The following is an 8620-nucleotide window of genomic DNA, read 5'->3' as shown; positions in this document are numbered from 1 at the left end:
AGACATTTACCAAATCTTGGTTGGAAGGTGGAGTCGATTGTTTCTATGCAAAGAGTTTTCGACATGTTAAAATTCAAACGTTACATTTCATACTTCTTAGTACATACACTCATGCTTGCAATTCTACTTGCACTGTGACACCAACAACCTCTCGGTATTTAGCGAGTTGGAAGCAGCTGCGGGTATGGATATGCTGAAATGTGAAGCAGTGACTTTAATTTCAATCAATAAATAAAGAAAGCTTAATTCATCATCGTGTATTGCTCGAACACATTCTTGCCATTAGCACAGCATATACTTAACATAAAATAGTATCTACAATGCAACATTACATGACACAACACATTTAGCATAAGCGCAAGCTTCTACATCAAAGCTTCATATCCAGTGATTCTCACAGTGCACTGGAGCCTTCAAGAATGCTCTCAAATAGAATGGAGCCCGAGAAGCTTATGTGATGCAGACGTAGCTTTAGTGTAATGTGCACTTGCCAGTTTCTACTGTGCAAGTGTATGAACAGCTGAATACAGTTAACGAGTCGGCATTACAAAGAATATTATTCTGCATACGGAAGCTGGTCGTGGTGATAATTTTTAGTGAAAAGTGTGGTGACAATTGTGTGCATTGGTTTGAAGAGGATAGCAGTAGGGCAAAGCTGCGAGATTGTAAGCACGCCGCAGCCTTGAGTCTGGCCTGGTGGAAGAACGACGTGTTCAATAAAATTTCGGCATTAGAATGGTAGGACTTGGATAAGGCCAAGATGGAAGTACTCCATGGAGTAAAATGAAATACCTAAACTGAAAAGCAAGTATCTTCGCGTACGTTTGGCAATTTATTCGCTGCAGATCTACGGCCTCCTAATGTCGATTACATCCGTGACCGCAATATCGTCGACTTGTTAGTTTTCCACGCACCTGCCAGTATCATAAGTAGCAATAGAATACAGAAATTTAGCACATAAGTGTAGAAACAAAGTAGGCCCACCATTGATCGAAGTGCTTACGCGAGTGTGGAAACTCCGCGACAGACAACAGACAAAACGGTAGGAGGGCTAAGCGTCCAGTTGACGACACGTATTCTCAGGTGCTCATTTCGCATGAGGAAACTCATGGACTATAGTCGTATTTTTAACAGCAGCAGAAGCGTAATACTCGTCAGATGTCCACGGGAATCAATTGCCTCGAATGCACACATCGACAAGCAGTCGTTTTCTTGACCACACTTAATCGTATCCGCAGATTTCGCGAAGCATTCTCGCTTCATTCAACAAGTTTAGAACACGAATTTTGTAGGTTGCTCGGAGCATGTCTTACCTGACCCAGTCATAGAATAAGAAACCAGACGCAGTGGACAAGTGTTGCCGGTCAAAGCAATATTGATACAAAAATCAGTAGCGGAATAAGCCGCTGCACTTGCACACATGTTAAAACACGCTCAGAAGTTTAGAGAATACGTAAAAACACTGAAAATAAACCTCACTTTACACTTCATTCCGACTTTGCGTTGCCGCCATTACCGTGTTTTGCTCGCGACTAGTGTCCATGGCGATGCGGCCGCCGCTTCGTGCTCAGAAGTATGATAAAAAAGCAAACGTAAAATGATGCGCATTTTTACACATAAAATAGATTAAGTACTTTTTTTCCGAATATAATAACACTGAAGGTATTGTAGATGTTATGCACACTATGTAATTTTCAGTGCAGATCATAACTTCAAGGGACAGTACTTGCTTGTAGTGCTTAATCAAACACTAATTAACGGTTTAATTATTTGCCACAGCGCACATAATACAATCACACAATTTGTGTCAATCGGTATTTCAGACCAACACCAGTTATATACTGAAATCCCCAGCACTATGAAATACAAACAAAATCGTGAGAAATCTCGCATATTATTTTTCCCAAAATCTGTAGGCAATGCTGGACAAAACTGATGAATGCCAGCATATCCCGGTTTGGGGAATGAATGTGCCATACCTACCGGCTTCTCTACCTGAAGAACTGACACACTTTCAATCATGTACCACAATGATTCTGCATTCAAGGCCTTCATGAAATGAATCAATGCAGGAGAAAGCAGGGACAAGCCTGAGCTGCTTGAAAGTCACGAATGACATCAACATTATGTTGCTCTTGTGTCAAGTTGTTCGTGAAATACAAGACATTAATTCTGCCCCTTTGAAAGGAAAGAGCCCGCTTCGCAACCGCTTTATTAACAATGTCATAGCAGACAGGCAATGACAATTTCAAAGCAGAACAGTAATCAATAAAGAGCTACCTAGAGTCCTTTTGTCTAACAAACTCAGAAGTATTGCCTTATAGAAGTTAAGAACATGGTTGCTTCCACTAATGTGGTTAATCTAACGAATAGAGCCACCAAGAAAAGAGTATAGACATGTCGGACCTACAGTCAAGACAGCCAAGCTACGAATTGTCGAATTTGACTGCAGTTTTTTTAACTGGCATCCCTCTTAGGATCTCTATGTGGAGTCTCTACGCAACAAGCAGCGACTTAACATTGGCAATTTCAGCCACGGGAAACGGTTTATAAAGTTTAAGTCACCATCCCCCCCCCTCTCTCTCTCTCACAAGTGTGTAGGAAAACTCACCATCAGTGGCTTCACAGACTGAAAACAAATTCCAGTCTGCCAATTACTCATTTACTTCACTTAAACTTTAGCAAACAGTAAAGGTATACTCGGACATTGCAGAAAAATAGTTATGAACATACGCGTCAGATCTTCAGTTGCCACATACCAAGTATAGGTAGCACCTTGTTGCGGACAGCTGTGGAGAATACCTGCCACATGAAGTATAACTTGAATTACTGAAGACAAAGGTCTGCAGCACAGAGTAATTGCAGAAAGTAAGAAAGTGAATAACCAACCAACCACCCAAAGGAATACAAGGGAAATACGAGATTGCAACACAGATATTTACACCTATCCACAGCTCATCTAATGCCCAGTTTAAGCAATACTAAAGAAGCTTACTTACTCTGGCTTACTGGCATGCTTCTTTCCACACGGAAGCTTGGGCTTTTGGGAAGAAATGCGGGCGCAAAGCTTAGACAACTTATTATGGGCCGAGAAAACCACCCGTACTGCGTTGCATGGTGGGCGTCGTATATGAAATTCCGATGAGCTGTGGCAAGTCTTATATAGGCCAAACAGGCCGCTGTGTTAATGACCGCCTAAAAGATCATGTTTTATCGATTAAAAATGGTGTCGGTTCACACCTGCCGTTCCATTGTGCCTCGCATGGCTGTGCTCCACGGTTTGACAACACGTGTGGTAGGAAGAAGCAGAGTAGTGTTGGCACGTGAATTGCTCAAGGCGTATCACATAAGGAAGAAGGGTGATGGTTGCATCAGTGTGCCCTTTGTTGACCTCTACAAAAGTGAATGTTCGTTTTTAGATAGCGCAGTGAGGTAGCTTGTGACACGTGCTGCGCCATGTCTTTGTGCACATATTTTTTTGGAACTAGATATATTTCGGTGATGTGCTGGAAATAAAAGTAGTTGAAAGTTTGGCGCCCTATCCTGTCTCCTTTTTGGCTTTACTTTTTTTTTTCAACCTTGCGCCACAATTCATGCGTTTAGCTATGCACCAACTCGCCTAACGCACTGCCCTGCAAAACTTGAGTTGTCTGTCCCCGTCTTCTTTTATCTGTGTGTGCACACCCCACTTTCCTCTAATAACATAAAAATATTTGCGTGCTTTGCATATATATATATATATATATATATATATATACCATGCACAACTTTGAGAGCACTGCACAGGACAAAAAAATCGTTATACAAACTGCCTTGCGGCAATGTTATTTGTACAAGGTCAAACTAACTAGCAGATGTGAAAATGCTGACACTTTCGCAACTGGAACTTCTTGGAACTGCGAGAGTAGCCGAACTGATGTCACTGGAAGGAACTTGCAGGTGTCTATGACAGATGGTTTCTGTTGGATTTATCACCAGTTTTTCAGTGGAATAATTCAATGCAAGAAAAAATGAAGACCTTTGTTGTAAACAGAGTGAAGAATATTCCAGTTTAAGCTATCCTGATCACATTAGTTGCTCAAAAGAATCAAACCCATGTGACATGATTAACTGAGGTACAGCAGGAAAACGTTTTCAAGGGCTTCTCTATTGAGAAAGAGCTCATTGGCTGTATTAAAATAAGCAATTTTGTCCTCATCATTTGTGCTGCATGTAAGCATGAAGAACTTGAGTCATTTACAATGTTTACTCAACAAAATTCAGTGGGCGCACGGACCAGAGATCGGATTCTGCATGTGATGAATAGAAGTCCTGACCTCTCTTTGTTCCCCTCGTGTAAGCAGTTTGTAAAAGAGCTTTAACATCACTGAATTGGCCTTCCATTTTATGCACTACTAGATAATTGAGTATCAGCATCCCTTGCTGCATGGTAGCCACGAACAGCAAAATAGTTTTTGATTGTGAGGGTGTAAGCATGCACAATTAAAGAGTGTATGCTGACTATGTAGTGATATTAGTTACTGAATATTGCAAATGCCTCTCAAATTTTGAAAGCAAATGATGTTGAGATCACCCTCATGAGATCTTGTCCATATAAGGGCAACATCTGTGTTACAGCTCAGTCTAACCATTATCTGGTTGACAATCTTTTGTACTGTGACACCTGTTTACCTATTACTGCACTATATTGGACAAATTTTCGCCCGACTCCAATGTACTACATCTATACTATTCCTGCAGATATCCCCAAGACTGGCTGTGTTATAAATGTGAGTCATCTCAAGACATTTTAACATTTGGATTAACAAAAACATGGTTGCACTGCTGCACTGGGAACTTCTGCTGCACAAACTTAGACATGCCGTGTTCGGATTTTATCAGCGGGAAATATTTAGCACTCAACATTTTTGTCATTCAATGCAACAACATTCGATTTAACTAAACACGAGTACTAGTTTATTTCGGTTTGCTACACAGTCTGCAACACCGCAGCGGTAATTCACTCAAGAGAAGCTGCAAACGTTTAACAGCGCCCACCACACATTTATTCACATTACAGATGATTTAAAACACCCATAGCCTCCTCGATAAAGTATAAACCGCATTCACGCGATCTTGCGCGCGACCGCGACAAGCGGCGCGATGGAGATGGCTGTCGCGGTCGCTCGTCGCCTACAAGTCGCACCGCATGCGAGCGACGACTTTGAGCGACGTCTCCCCGGTGTTGCCGGTATGAGGGCAGCAAATACTCGCCGAAACTGGCGTGACGCTTGCTTTATTAATTTAAGTTGATGTGTTTTAGAGTAAAGAGCAGCATAAATATTTCTAAAGGTCTTGCACTACGTTATTATCCTTGCACGTATCAAAATCTAGTCGTTTGCTCATTCCGTGCGACAATCGGTAGTACTTGACTGATGTATATCCAGTTCCGGCTTCACGCTATTGGCTAGTCGCTTATAGCACTTCCGGGCGACGAGCGACGAATTCTAGATTTCTAGAACCGAGCGATTGAGCGAAAAGACCAAGCGATCTGTTCGCGCGACGGCCCGTTTCGTCGCTCGAAGCCGTCGCTCGTCGCCGTCGCGCACAAAATCGCGTGAATGCGGTTTGGGCTTAAACGAGTTAGGCTATGAAACACCTCGTATACAGTCATCGGCCGAAACCATCGGCTCACGGTTTTGTGCATTCTCGTAGAATATCTGAAAAAAAAAAAAACAAGAAAGACAACTAACGAACCCCATTATACAGCGTAATGTTTACCTTTCGCGTTTTCTAACGACAAATCCACGTACTCGGGAACTTATCGTCGTCACGCTGCGATTCTTTCGGTCTCAAAACACTTTCCAACGAAGGGACGTCACCGCATGCCGCATTTGTCACCACTCCACATGTTTCTTGCGGCGATCTCAGATGTTCTTGCGTTGAGTTAAGTGTTTACTCTAAAACACGCGGCGATGGTTGACGCACTTAGCCCAGTTAACAGGTGATCTCAACTACAGTATATCTCAACTCTCATGTGATCTTTCCGATCTCCCTCCAAGCACGCCGGCCATGTTCTCATGTTCACGTGACGCGCCAGGTACTTCACAGCGTCATAAGGAAAGCACAGAGGGGAAACAAAAATTTCTGGGGACAACCTAGGGAGGAAATATCTCGTGTGACGTCAGAGCATCTATTGTTCACCGGGTCCAGCCGAGCTGCGGCGAAACGCATGTGGCTAGAAGGGGCAGTGTGACGGTATGGTGGCTAGAAGGGGCAGTGTGACGGTCGCCATATGCGCGCCATGGGAGAGAGGCGCACAAAACTCGATGACATTTTTTACGCCGCTAGGGGCGCGGCCGTCGTCGGGAGCGCGCGAGATCTTCGCCGCTACAGCCATTGCTACAGCTGCTACTGCCACGTGTATTTGGCACTGTGCGCAAACTTCCACACGTGCAACTGTGTTTGTGTGACTCCTGGACGCGCACCATGTGAATGATTAATGCTATTAATCATGTTTCATTGCCCGTATGTGCACCTCCTGGCCCTTGCCCGTCACTATGGTGGCTAGAAGGGGCAGGTCGAGGTGGCGCTGCGCGCGTCGGGAGCGCGTGCAGCGGTGTTGGTAGAGCGTGGCTGAGGGCTAAGTATACATATATATATTTTTTGCATATTCGTTCGTTATGCGGCATGCATTTGTTGCACGCGAAACTTCCCATATATGTTGCAACTGAGCAATTTTATTGAGTTGCCAGTTTCTGCGCGAGATATGCTATACGTACGGCGAATGGGTAGTTGACAGTGGCCCGTGTTGTGTAAATTTGTGCTAGACGTTCGTCCCGGATACGAGGTGCTCCTCAACTTATTTTATTCTTGTTCCCTAGTTACGCCCCGCACTCAATAAAGAAAAACAAGCGCCGGTTCACGCGGAAACTGTACTAACTGCGCGGCTGCAACTTGCATGTTTCGAAGAGGGGTGTTATATTCCCTTAACATTTACAACTTGTGCGTGTCACAAGGCTACAACACTGGTCATTCTACTTCCACTAAGTATATTGAACAAGTTTTTCTGGAAATGTAAAAAGAAGTTTGTACGGTGCATCCAGCTGGTTCTTCAGAAACATTTAATTTTTCACATGCTCATGCATCAGTTCAGCACGACCAGAAAAAGTTCAACACAGTTCGAAAAATGCACTAAAACAAATCAATCAGCACAGCTGAGAATTGTACGTGAAAGTACAATTCGAGTTCCCTCTGTACGTTCAGCAGCTTTCGTTGCGCAGCTACCAGACGGCGGCAAGTGTTGGCACGCCTTGCAAGGCGTTTAACTGAAACGCCATGCTTCAGTCGTGATTGCTGATTTTGCAAGATCTTTCGTAGCTACTTGCAGTGCATGCAAGGGCTCTTACTTTCGCACGTAAGGCTGCACTCAGGCGAAAAGTACAAGCCGGCAAAATGCTCATATTTTCCGACTGCGTTTGGTTTCATACCACAGCCAGCACATAAAACCAGAGAATGTGCGCTGTTCAGCACCAACTGCGCCTCATCTGGTGAGGAAACATTGCGTTTTAGGTGCAGCTTGCCCCTAAGAACAACAGAACAACTGAATGTTGCTACTTGCTGAACGGCCTGTTCAAACTTCACCAATTTCGGCAGCAGTAGGTGATCCAACTCGGCACCCTCTAACTCGCAAAGGCCGAAAGTGACGGTCCCTGGTTCAGTGGAAAACGATAGTTTGTTCCAGCTTGTGTTAGGAAGTTTGATGTTGCGGCACACGTATTCCGTACTGACTTCACTCTGCGGCTCCACTTCTATCGTGTCAGTAATGTACAGCTTCGATAAACTCCGATTCTGCAGCATGTTGTGCTTCTATTACTTGTTCCCTTTCTTCCGGCGCCTGCTGCTTTACAGTAGTCCTTCTTTTAGTCGGGGGATCACCTTGTTCACACAGGTTTCTCTCCTTCCTTCTAGTCGGCGTTTTCTTTGTGAGGTATTTTGGCGCATCCGGGAAGATTGTAGGAACGGCGTCCTCTGTTAGCAGCGGCCGATCGCGTGGAATTTCAACCATCTCACCATTGATAACATGACGATAAGTCATCTGTATAAACGTTCACCATTGATAACATGACGATAAGTCATCTGTATAAACGTTGCCTCGAAGTGACGTTCACAAACGACGCAGTCGTTGGTTAGTTCCTTATCGCCCCGTTTTATATTACGGGCCCACTGCTCCCGTTTCAATGCATCCTTGGGAGCTCGAAACGACGAAACCCTTGCCGGACACGACTTGTACCCACTTTTACAACCGGGCACAAAACACGTACCTGCTTTCGCTGGCATGGTAATGGTGTGTCGCTATCCGGAATCATTTATTTTTTATTTATTTATACTGTAAGCCTTGACAGGCTCTTACAGGAGTGGGAACAAAAAATAAAAAGTACAGATTGCAAAGAATACATAAAAAGTAAAAAAAAACTTAAGCGGTACAGACTAACAGGAAAGGGTACACATTAGACACTAAGTTTGGAATAAGAACTGCAAGCGGCATACGCAGTAAAAGCATACACTAAAAAGAACTGCCATCAGCATACAGATGAAAAGCATACACTCCGTGAGCAGCGCTTTTTTTTTCCTACAACGG

The sequence above is a fragment of the Dermacentor silvarum genome, unplaced genomic scaffold, assembly GCF_013339745.2.
Source record: "Dermacentor silvarum isolate Dsil-2018 unplaced genomic scaffold, BIME_Dsil_1.4 Seq771, whole genome shotgun sequence".
In the NCBI taxonomy this organism is placed as follows: Eukaryota; Metazoa; Arthropoda; class Arachnida; order Ixodida; family Ixodidae; genus Dermacentor; species Dermacentor silvarum.
The sequence above is the reverse complement of the archived record's forward strand: the minus strand, read 5'-3'. Positions refer to the sequence as shown.